At 37.6% G+C, this 12,967-nt stretch overlaps 1 long non-coding RNA gene across 2 annotated transcripts in view; it reads left to right on the top strand.

Annotated features, from left to right (window-relative positions):
* The first annotated feature begins 536 nt into the window (after positions 1-536).
* The window catches only part of LOC118172756, a 132,934-nt gene continuing 120,503 nt past the window's right edge, over positions 537-12,967 (top strand). The window contains exons 1-2 of one of the 2 annotated variants that reach the window (XR_004753850.1): positions 537-667; positions 3,170-3,321. This is a non-coding gene — a long non-coding RNA (uncharacterized LOC118172756). The remainder of the gene's footprint in view (positions 668-3,169; positions 3,322-12,967) is intronic. The other variant, XR_004753849.1, reaches the window with a different exon arrangement.

Consider the following 12,967-nt stretch of genomic DNA (forward strand, 5'->3'; position numbering starts at 1 on the left):
TCTCCATGCTTAGCATACAGATTGAAGTTTTCCCATGCAAATCCATTGAGCCATTTGAAATAGTGACCTGAATTAAAGACAACCAGCAGCCTTTCCTTTTCTGACTTTTCATTTCTTGTTACCATTTTCTTCAGTATATATTTCGATAGGTTGGTACTGTGTAATGTGAGCAATAATTGTATTTATATAGATTTTTTTACCAGAAAATGCACTGAAGACAAATAACTAAGACAATTGAAAGAGTTTTTGCATATTATTTGTGAATCTCAATAGTCTTCAGTCTGACCTGATTTCTTTAGACCATCAGTTCTTGTTCTTTGTTTAGGGAAGGATTCATAGCCCTTGTGAAGCTACGAAATGCACTGTGTTTTCTTACAGTTTTATCTTAATCTTATTTAGCTCCTTGCTAATTTTCTTGATTCTTTCTCATAAACATACAAAGTTGCATTAAGAATCCGTAACTGCCTGCATAATGCTGTCTGCTCCATCTGTATGCAATCAGATAGTTTCCCTGTTAGGTCTGGCCGGGAGAACTGATAGCCTCCTACTTGCCACAGGGAAGCTGTGCCTCAGCTGGTGTGTGTAGAGGTTGTGGTTCTTCTAGTCTAGCTAGTGGCTATCTTAAAAGTATAATAGGTTTTGTTAAATCAAGCAGGTTTCTGCAGAAGTATTTGGTAATTAGCTCAGCTTAGTACTTTGTTGAAATTCCTTGGACCTTTGCAAATTCACAGCTTGCTTAGTATTCTCAATGACTGCCTTGATATTTATTTAGCAATGATGGGGCTGTTTTGTTTTGTTTTGTTTTTCCTCATTTGCTTTATTGCTCCCAGTATTTGGGGTTTTTGTTTGTTTTAATGCAATGGGTGTTCTGCAAGACAGGTGTTGTACAGTCTGAATTGTTCTATTTATTTCCAGGTGTAACATCTTTGGAAGACTTCCCAGTCTTTCAAATACAGCTTGGTAATTTTTCTATAGGGATACCATAGAGGATTGCCTGCTCTGGGTTATTTGTGTTTTGCTCATTTGTTTACTTTATTAATTATTTCTCTAGGTTTGTAAGTTCACTTATTTCAGCTGGTAGCCATGTCTCATGTATTTTTATGATCCATACTTTGTTCTACGTACTTTTTTTTTGTATTTTGATTATAATTTACATTATCCTAGTAGCACTACAGTTGTGCAGCAGTGCAATATTAATTTGGTACAGGTTGGTGCAATTTTGCCATCTTTTTTATTTTTATTTTATTTCCCTACTTAAGGCTAAGTGAGACTTTACAGGCCAGCAGAGTCTCTGATGCTCTGCAGTCTCATTGGCATTCAGCTTTCTGGCTGTTTCTGTGCCCGCCCTTGAATCTTATGCTATCCTGAGCTTTATAAAGCATTTATTTGTTTTTGTGCTGCATTAATGTTGGACATGCAAAGTCTCATCCCCTGAGTCACTGCCTACTTCCTTGATATGATGCCTTTGTACTTTGGGTTTTTTCATCTACAACCTTTGACATAATGTTTTCTCTTGCTACAATTATTGCTTATGACCTCATATGCAGGGCATTTGCCATTATCATATTTTTCCTCTGCAGTATCAGTAGGTCTTCTTTTGCATTTTGTTTATTTCCTCTTTGTGAATTTGCTTCTGCACTTACAGTTTGGGCGTATTTTCTAACGTTTTTTATGTTTTCCCGGTGCCCTGTTGGTGAACTTTCTCTGTGCCTACTCAACTTGGTATTTTGGATGGGACACTATATCTGTTTAAATCTATAATGACAGAGTTAGCACAGGGTCCATGAATATTCTCATTTGAGTACATCTTCATTCCTTAATACTAATACATCACCACACATGACATATTTTTGTCAAGTATATGCACGATTTAGCCCTGCTGTGCAGTCGGGCATAACTGATATATGTTGAGAAACTACCTTAGCAGCTGACACTCCAACACTGCTTTTGCAGAGCATCTTCTAGGATTTTACACACCCTTCCCAGTCTGCAGCTGCTGTTGTTTAACTACGTGATGTTATTAAAAGATGTGATAGCATTTGTCTATGACAGTTCAGACTTACAGGAGCTCTTAAATCGCCTTTTTTTATCCAGATCCAGTGCAATTTAGTAATTTTCTCAAAGTGATCACAAAGAATGTGCAATTGCACAACATATTTCCCTTGCCTTTCCTTGCATATCAGCTGCCATGATGATGATAGTTCTTCTTTTTTTTCTCTTTAGGAAGGTTTTTTAAATATTCCTGATTTCATATTTCATGGGCCTGCAGGAAAAAAAAACTCATTCTTGATACCAGGTTCTGAGTTCTTGTAAAAGAAGAAAGCAAACCAAGACAATACAACATTTAGTCTTTATTCTTTATTTCATATATCCTGTGGAGATCTTAAATTATATAGACATGATCCTATGCATGAAACATTTACCAACCTGTTCACCTCTGGATGCTCAGCTGAGAAACTGTCTGTCATTGCAGTGAAGAAATATCACAGTATTTATGTGAACGGCTAGTATTTAGACTTTATCAAGAATACTAATGCTACTAAGAAAAGGTCACAGGGATTATGAAGCAGATTTTTTTCTCAAGTAGTAACAGTGCAAATTAATATTAATGCCTGTCATATTCAGAGAAAATTTGTTTTATTTTGCTTTTAAAACAGTGGCTGTCTCAGTAGATATATCTGAGAGTATCCCAGATCTAGATCACTGAAAAATATAACCACCAATTTTTGAAGAATGTAGATTCTATTTCTCTCCATATATCTTAGATTAGAAGTAATTTTCAGTATTCTAATATTGCAGAACTGGTAACATAACTTTTACTCAGCTTTACCTTTTATGTTGGACTGAAAAAAAAAAAAAAAAAAAAAAAAAAACAATTAGAATCACAACATTTTATTTATTTATTTTCTATCTTAATAATTTGTAAGCTTCAGAGAGCCAATTTGTGTTATGAAGACAGAAACCTTTTAGGAATTATCCTCTTAATTTCCTTCCCTTATGCAGTATAAAAAGATGAAAAACTTTTTCAGACATTGTTGGGTTGGGCCTCAGTTGCCCGTAACGGTGTATGGCTGGCTGAGCATATTAACTCCTGGTCTTTACAAGTTATTTTCCTGCTATCCTGACATGTAAATGAAAATTAAGGATTTGCTCTAACACTTGTATTTAGGTTCTCCATTGACTTTTCTGAAGCTTGCAAAATGACAAATGAAATGCTAACATATCTTAGCAGCCCTATTGAAAGAGAAGAATCAGTGTGACAGGTCAGTGTGGAGCACCTCAGCCCCATCTAAGGGAACAACTTGTGTGTTGTCATTTGAGGTAAGCAAGAGCTCTCTGTTTTGATAGGCTTTATATGGGTTGTCACTTCTAGGCAATCTAAAATAAATTATATAGTATACTCTTGACAGAAGTGTTCCAAGATGGTTGATTTTTCTTTCTCCCGGCAAACAATGTAATATGTAAAGATCAAAGAATGGTCAAAAATGCAGATGTGCGGTCTGGACCCACAAATGTAGAAGGCTGTTAGTGAAAGCTTGTGAAGTTGATGGAAGTATTGTCATCAGCTGCAGCGGAAATGAAATTCCATTCTGTGCCTTTGTCACACAGCTATGTTGACCTGTTCACCGTTAAGTACAGTGGAATCATTGAAATGAATAAGGCAGCATATGTAATTGTAAGAGGAGGCTAGGAAAAGGGAAGGCAGACATATGCTAACCTTTTCTATAATTTCTATTCTAAAGTTGTGGTATTTTCAATAGTCTTGATTAAGAAATATGCTCTACTACCTCCTGTTCTGCTGGTAGAGAATTGGATGATATCTTGCATTTGTTTGTGATCAGCAGCACTATGTCGGATCTGTTCACACATTAATTGAAAACTAGGCTTACTTTTAAGATAAAATGAAGATGTTTGTGAATTTAAAATGAGTATCTACAAAGCCTGCTTCAATAGAGTAGATCTCAGTTTTTGTCACACCAATTTTACCTTAGTGGTAAGGCCAATGTCTTCTCTATATTTATCATTATAAAGTATATGAAAGGAATTTGGTTTATTTTTCAAAAAAATACAATGTACGAGTTGGTACAAGGGGTAGACCTTTAACTAAGTAGCACAGTGATGCTGATCCTGTCAACTGGGTTTCTTTGCAATATTAGTTTATCTATTGCAAATGGTTATTACAGTCTTTTTAAATATCACAGACTTTTAAACTGTGAAAAGCTGTAGAAAATCAGAACTGGAAGTATTTAGAAGGTCTTCTCCTGTTTCCCAATCTAACGAAAGAGCTGGTAAATCTATATTACCACTAGGAAAGATATCCTTAGTTTGTTTTTACAAACTTTCAGTGAGGAGGATTTTCTGGACTCCATTTAACTTGTTTCAGTCCTTAACTGTTCTTAACAGTTACCATAGTTCTGATATCTAACATAAATTTTCTGTGCTGAAAATTAACTCTATTTCTTCTTGCATAAGATTCAGTTTACATAGAGAACAACTGATAACCATGTCATTTGTAATAACCTTCTACATTTGTGAAGATATTTATCGTGTCCGCCCGTCATTTTTTTTTTCTGGTTCAGACAAATCAAATTATTTTAACCTTTCGTGATAAGTAGTGTTTTCAAAAATCCTAGTAATTTCTGTTGCTATCCTCCAGAGTCTGTCTAATTTGTCAGCATATCTCCTAGTGTGAAGACCAGGTATTCTAGATGAGGTTTCCTACGGACTATAGAGTGCAATAATTATCTCACTGGTGTTCTGTATGAGTGTCTTATAATTGCATCCCTGAGCTACATTTGTCCTTTTTTTTTTTTTTTTTTTTTTTTAATCCAAAGTGTTATTTTGGTCAGCCATAAACATTTCATGGCCTGCTGTAGCCTCAGCCACTTATTTCCCAGTTTTGTAATTACAATTTTATTTTGCCTTCCTACATATAATGCTTTGTGCTTGTCTTTGCTGAATTTCATCTCACTGCTTTCAGACCAACTCTCCGCTCTCAAAAGGGTCAAAATCATTAGGATTTCTGATCCTGTCATCCAAAGTGCTTTACATCATCCACAATTATGCAGTGCACTCTATCTTCTTTTACACCAAGGTGTCAATGAATACACTGAATTGGGTTAGACATGGAGCAATGCCCTGGGGGATCACATGTGGTATGGCCTCAGATTTTGACAGCTGATGTTTGCTCACTGAGTGCAATTTTTCCATTATTGGTGCACTCATCTAACAGTTGCCCAACACAATATCTTGCTTTTCTTAAGAAGGGGTTGCATGGGACAGTGTGATTAAAATCAAGCTATGTTACATTTCCCCAGAAGGCTAATTCTCTTGCTGGAGAAGGATTTCAAGTGAGTTTGACATGGTTGTATGTAAGGATGTTAAAAATGATTGAATTTGTTTCATTGCAACAGTGTAGAGTTTTTGCAGTCCATTTTCAAGTGTTCTACAAATATTTGTGCATCAGTTGATTATTCCTAGTCAGTGCATAAAAGGCCATTAATAAGTTTCTGTTCAGATACCTAGACTAAAATTTCAATATGGGAACTTTCTTGAGCAATCTTATGTCTCTCCCAAACAAATCCCATATAGTCATGAATCAAGCTAAAAGTTTCACTACTGGTTTCAGAAGTAGCAGAAATTTTCAGGCCATTTAAGCTACTGCAAGTGTTTGAAAAACACAAACCCTGATAAGGTTTGAAACTGTTCTGCTTTCTGAAGTACAAGTTGAATGGGAACTTTTTTTTCTTTACTCTGCAACACCAGCTGTATAGTGTGTGCTCCGGAGTACAGAAATAGATTGTTCAACATTCCCAACTGCTAATGCTTTGTAGTAGAGCTAGGACTGGAACCTCCTTTCCCTTTCATTTCAGAGTTCTTACTCATATTTTTATGTTTGTTTGTTGTTCATCTTATTCTTTATACCTTTCCAATGCATTTGCAAGCCTGTTGGGTTAAGAAAGTTTTCTTCAGGTTTCTTCATTTTTTTTTCTTCAGGAATAAGATTTTCTTCAGCTCTGACACACTCAGAGGCTTGCTAGTCCTGTGAGTGGGTATTCCTGCATTGTGCTGTGTGTGGGAGTGGGCTGTTGGTGGATACCAAGAGGACTTTAGCTCCCCTGCCATCAGCAGCAGCAGCCAGCACATCACAGGCCTCTGTGGCACATCATCTAGGTTTGCTAGGAGGCTGCTCTGCCCTCCCTTCTCCCCATGATGCGGAGATATCCACAGTTGTACGCAATGATGAGATGTGAAAGGAGAGCATATGCTAGCAGGGACAATTGCTGTCTGTTGTTACCATCCTTGCATAGATTTTCTGCAGGATTTTCCTTGGTATACTTTGATTTCATGATGCCAGAAATCAGTGCAAAACTGAATCAAATTTCTTCTAAAGCTTTTATGAAAAATTAAAATAAAACAAAATGAAATAAGTGATTTATCTCCCCATCCCTCAATCCATCCTTATACACACAAAGACATACACTCTCATTTCTTGCTGCACTTCAGCTTTCTGCGGCATCAGGAACCAAAGTGCTTCTCATGAGGCTTCTGCTCTTGTATTGCAGCCCCAGGATGCTGGAATAGTTTGACTACAGCCCTGAGTATGCAGGTAATTACTCACTGCTTTTTATGGAGAAGGCTAGAGGACATAGCTGTATTTAGTAAGAGAAGCCCTGCTTTGAGCTGCAAAATAAATAGACAGGACAGGAAAAAAAAAAAAAAAAAAATTCTTGCTATTTAGAGGCATTAAGGGCTGGATCGGTTATAGACAGCTGGGGACTTAAAGAGTCAAATGGCTGCTGTGGTGCCAAGTAGGATTTTCAGATGTATGAAGACGTTCCTTTCCTAGACAAAGTACTGACGTCTGTTTATTTCCTTGGGCATGTAAGTACCTTTGAAATCTAGCTTTAAGGAATTTGCCTGAAGCCACACACACATTCTGTGACAAAGCACAAACCTAAATTCAGATCTTATTTATTGTCCTGAATCTTAACACAGGACCTGTTCTCTTGAAAAATGGTGGAACTCCCTGAAATATCTGAATTTACTTAAACTTTTCTTTATATAGTATTTCATTTTATTTGTCTTTGCAGTTACAGCTGTTCATCTTGAAATGCCTTAAACATTTGTGAGATAAATGTCAAGGGCTTCTGCTTTCTTCCTCAGTTCTTCTTTTCTTGACAATTGGCGTATTAAAAAAAAAAAAAAAAAAAAAAAAGATAAAATACTGTTCTGCATTTTTTTCCAGAGAGTTATGAGATTTGTGGTCATTTAATCCCTCCTGGAAATAAGCTATGTAGTGTGTCTTCCAGTCTGATAAATATTTTTTCATGTAGAAAGCAATATATTTAGATGAATAAGGAATGTCAGGGAAAGCAAAAGAAAGCCATTAGCAGCTGTGGATTAATCTGCTCCTCTTACAGGTTTTCGATTATACAGTGGGCACTTCCTCAACACACCATAGGGAGAAAGCTTGATTTTTACGTGCCACTAAATGCTACACAGTAAATATACCCAGTGCATTACAAGCATCAAATGTAGGAAATGGGAGAAGGCACTGAGTTTAATGCTCAGATCTTTACATTCACTCTATTCTCTCCCATGTACTAGAACACCTAAGCAACTCCCATTAAGGAAGCTATTGTGAACAAGCTATTGTTTGTCGTGGGCTTGCTTTTCTTCATCTTCTCGTCAAGTGTCATGGTTTGACCATTTCCTGTATAGTTTTCATTTATTTCATTTATTTGTTTACTTGCCTTTTTTGGAGTATATCTAGGCTGCTCTGCTCATAGGCAATGCGATCCAGTACAGGGATGAGGTACTGGGAGATGCTCTGTAGCGTGTTGGGTTTCTTGTTCCAGGTATAAATAAGAATTTTGTGCTTTTTACTGCACCCGTATTTTATACTTAGCTAGAACACTACCATTCTCTTTCATTCATCTTTTATATTGCAAACAGAAAGGATCAAATTGAAGCTAATTAGGCTATCTAGATAATTCTGAGCAGTCAAAGCTATGAACAGAAAAACTATGATTAAAGTTCTTATCAGGTATCCAAGATGAACGAAACATGCACAAGAGCTAAGATCTATGGAAAAAAAAAAAACTAAATAAGTAGCTCTTAAAGGTCAGGGCTCCGATTCGTAGTTCCTTTTGCCTTTAGCTGCAGTTGCTAAGCCTCTAACTGGGCTCCCTGTCCCTCCCTGGTAAGGAGGCTACCAATTCCGTGGCAAAGTCAGCAGAATGGGAGCTGTAGCAAAGACTCAGCTGCCACAGTTTGCAGCCTGGCATATTAACTTAACCCACCGTCTGCTTCAGTTTATGTTAATATACCGGGTCGTGAACTGCAATGTCAAGGGAGCAGACACACCACCTGCTCTGCCACCTTTGCTCTGGAGAATGTGATCTCCAGAAGAAGGACAGGGTGGACAGCAGGGATAGTAACCTTTTTGGCCAAGAGGAATAAATCTAAACTGGATCACAGTTCAGAGCCCAGAGTGTACCAGGATACTTGTTACAGTGAGCTAGCACTTCACACAGCTGCCTTGCAGGGGAAGAAAAGGAATCTCTAAACTGCTTGTTTGTTCAGATCCAATATTAGTGCTCAAGAGAAACAAGCTATGAATAAATTTGAGTAACAAAGAAAAATAAAACCTTAGATGACCGCAGAATCCTAATCTGAACAACCTTATTACTCAAATATCTGTCAAAAAAAAAAAGAAAAATGGTCAATTCTGATGTTCTCAAAGGTTGGAGAAAGGTGAAGGAGATTTCACAGAAAACAGGGACTTAACTTGAAGCTATATCTGTCCACTTTTGAAATTCCCTCGAGAAATTTTGCAATGTAAAAATTGCATTAAAAAAATCTGGAAACATTCATTTCAGTTGTAAACGGTTGAAAAAAATATATAATCTGTTTCTTTTTAAATAAGACATAAATTGATTTTCGAAGTATGACTGTCAATGCTAAAACATACCTGAAATCAACCGCTTTATACACTCTATTTGAATGCTGCTGTTCCAAATATAAAAAGTTGAGTTGTATTGTTGGCATACCAAGGTAGTCCCACTAACTACTGGTAGCTCTAACATTCTCCTATACTGCAAAGAAAGCTTCTGATTTCAGTTGTGCTATTCATTGTAAGTAAGTGCAGACCAGCTATCTTCCTGCTTCCACAAGAGTAGATGAAGGATAACCAGGTCAATAGATTTACACAGAAATAGGGAAGAGAAAAGCAGACCCAGCACCATAGTAAGAAAAGAAGTTAGTGATCTGATAGTGAATCAGCCTCTTTCTTTTCGATAATTTGTTTTGGCTGAGTTATACTTCTGCCCTGCATTAATATTTTTGTTTTGCTTCCTAGAAAATACAAATTAAAATAAAAAAACAATTTACATTACTTTGAGTTTTTCTCCCATCTACAAGCTGAATTTATATACCTCAGAAACTAATATAACTCTTTGATGGGAATTGCTTATTTTCTGTTGACAGCTTTTTAGTGAAAAAGATAGAAATCAGATTGAATTTCGACAGTGAGAAATTGAGAGCTTGTTCTACCAGCAGGAGTCTCAAGGACTCTAATTTTACCTCTGTGAGCAAAGATGAACCAAGAATATCAGCAACCTACTTTCCTGCCAGAGAAAGAAAACATAGCATCCTAAAAGTCACAGAGACAATCTGAAACTGAGATTTGTCTAAACTTCAGAGATTTTACTTTGTTTTAAATATAGCAATACATAAACACAGCAGAGGTACTGGTCTTTATTAGGGACCCAACAGTGTGGTACATTACAGTGAAATAAAACAGACTGGAATTCTCACATGCACGTCTCATCTTTGCTCACACAGGTAGGGGGTCAAGCGTTGCTCTCCATCATGATCCCAAATCCCAGTCACACATCAATCTTGCCACCACTGAGAGTGCCACTGTACAGCACTGGGAATGTGGCAGGAGTGCTTAGAGAGAGTTTCCGCTGGCTATTGCTGTCTGATGAGACCTTCAAATGGATGCCTTCAAGTTGATGTCTCCATATGAACACTGCTATTGACTTCTGCTATGCAGAATTGGAATAAGATCATTAAAATATAAATGTCAGAATGTTTTGTCCTCTTTCCAATTGTACTGGGTCTGGCTGGGATGTTAACTTTCCCTGCAGCAGTACACCAATGTATTGCAGCATTTTTCTGTTTTGTCCATTTGTGTTGTCTGTTGTGTAGTCCAAAAATATCTTTTGTCCCTTCAACATACCGTCATAATGCTTCTTCCTATGAAGCAGCATCATAAACCATATTAGGCTAATTCTTTTCCATCACATCATATTCTATTGTGTCCTAATTCTATTGCTTCACGCTTAGCTCTTGTAGTGTTTTTCCTGTATCATCTTTCAACTTTATATTATTTGACTTCCTTTCATCGTGTATTTTTTCTGCCAAATCACTGTGTCACCTCAGCCTTGAGGTAGTGGTCTGGCGCGGTCACTTCGCAGTGTTTCAAAAAAAAAATAATCATATAATCCTTGCATTGGGATATGATAAAATAGTACCCTTTTGCTTTTCTATAAGTGCTGATTTTGTGTTGGTATCGAAAAGGTATTTTTTGTGATCATAAAAGTCTTGAGAAAAGTAAAGCAATAATCCTAAGCATAGAACAAGGAGAAGCATGAGCCTTTCTCTTTCTTTCACAATTTATTTTTTTAAAAACTTCACTAGAGCCTGGTTGCTTTTAAAAAGCCCTTAAGTGACTCAAGAGCAAAATTTTCATCAGTGGAAGCGAGTGAGTTACACAATGCTGAATCCAACTGTGGCTCCTACCAGTTGGGCCTCCCAGGGAATATGGAGGAGATCTAATTCTGGATCAGGACTGTGCTTAGCTGTGGCTTTGAACAGGCCAGCCCTGAGCTGTTGATAAATTAGGTGGCTGGGAATTTTTATGTGAGGAAACCTTATGTAAGGTAACCCAGAAGCTGGCAAATAAAATAGCATGTATTTTGTTGGCAGATGAAAATGGTACTGCCCTTTGTTGTTTGTCCCATCCTTCCGCAGAAGTTCTTCCCCTGCAATAGAGGGGAGTGAATATCCAAATGCTAGCATGTCATTTTCCTTGGCTAAGGGTCTTACAAACTGCAGAGATTCAAGTTGTGCTCATTAAAGAAGTTCCTATATCCACCTCTCCATCTTAATTTTCCTCTGGAAGTTACAACTCCAGAACAGAGATGATTGAATGAAAACAAACGTGCTCTTTACTGACCACTGGATAGATTTACATAAAAATAATGTGATCTGCAACAGCTGAGAAGTTAGGCAAACTACCACTTGTGTTGTCTACAAGGTCAGTAGTCTCCGAAAGATGAAAGGTCTCTTAGATCCAGCCACACAGCTGATGAGACAGAGCCTTTATGCAGCAGTAAACTGGCTGTGATGGAGCTGAGTAGCAGGTGTAACTGAGCAGCTATCCCATTGTCTCTCAGTGTTGATGCGGTGACATAAACCTTTAAGTCAGAGAAGCAATAAATAGCAGAAGTCAGCTAAAGCTACCTTTGGAAGGTTTCACCAAGGCTTACTGGCTAATGGCTACACTCCCTCAGCCATACTTGCAGAGACACAGGTGTCTCGGAAAGACTGCTGAATTGCTCAGCATCAGCTTCCATGGTACCACTCCAGCAAATGATAGCAGCAAAAAATTGGCTTCCAAATTTACAAACTTACTACACTAACTTAAATCAAAGTCAGCCTTGTTCTGCAGACAGGTTTTCCCATGTTCTCACACCTCTACTTTTAATTAAAATGCTGACAATCAGGGATAAGGGGAACAAAATACAAAGGTAATCATGTACAGAAAAACATATTTCACCAGAGCATAAGCTATTAGCACTTTCTCGGCTATCTGATCATCTGACAGGCTTAAGGGTAAAAGTGATGTGAATTTCAAATCTCTAGCTGTTCCCTGAGGAGGCTCTGTCTCATACAGTTTGTTGTGAAGTGAGACGGTGGAATGCAAAAATGAAGGAAAGGAAAAGACATAATGCAGTAGGATGTATAAACACATAAATGGGGCCAAATTCAACCCTGTTTTAGTGCCATTGACTCCAGTGCATTCAGTGGCTTATGAACATCTGTCCCAAAATGGCACATTCCCCCACCCAAACTAACATTTTTCATATCTGTTTGTGTAGCTCTGTAGGACTCAATTCATTCAGGAAGTTAAGCAGGTGCCTAATGTTGAACAGATGAGCATTTTCACTGAAGTCAAAACAATTATAATTAGCTGCTCACCAAAATCCCTTGCTGAATCAGGACCTGAGTGGAGTAGCTTGTTTCAAAGAGTTACAGGATGCCTGGATGCATTACAAACTTTTCTTTCTCACCAAGACACTCCAAGCTGTCTACATACTTGCTCTCTCAGGTGACTTTTGTACACTCCAGACCTGCGTGTGTATAACTTCCCTTTCTCTTAGGTTACTTCTGGCACAGAGCTGGCTAGTCTAGCTACTGTGCATGGGTATCCTTTACAAGGTCACGTGTTGCTTTCCATCACTTATCTTCTCCTGCTCATGTAAGAACAAGAAGATAATGTTATGTACAGGGAAGGTGCAACCTGAAAAATTGAATGAGAGCTACTAGAAGAATATGAACTACTAGAAGAGAACAGTATTAGAAATGATAATTATCAGTGTGTCAGGCAGTTGACTCAAGGCACTACAGCCTGTCCTTCAATAAGCATTTCATAGGCTTTGAGAAGTGGAAGAGTACTAAGGACGAAGTATTACACAATAGTTTTATAGGTATTTACAGTGAACTGCCAAGTGTGAGGGTTGCAGGAACTCCTTCAGTACTAGAACTGAATTCAATTTTCTGGAATTTTCTTGCACCTAGCCCAAGTATGTGATGCTTGCATCATCCAGAGAGTACATCAAACCAGATTGAACACAGGTCAAACTTAATTGCAGTTCTTATGTTTGCTCCCTGC

Source organism: Oxyura jamaicensis, chromosome 11 (genome assembly GCF_011077185.1).
Source record: "Oxyura jamaicensis isolate SHBP4307 breed ruddy duck chromosome 11, BPBGC_Ojam_1.0, whole genome shotgun sequence".
In the NCBI taxonomy this organism is placed as follows: domain Eukaryota; kingdom Metazoa; phylum Chordata; class Aves; order Anseriformes; family Anatidae; genus Oxyura; species Oxyura jamaicensis.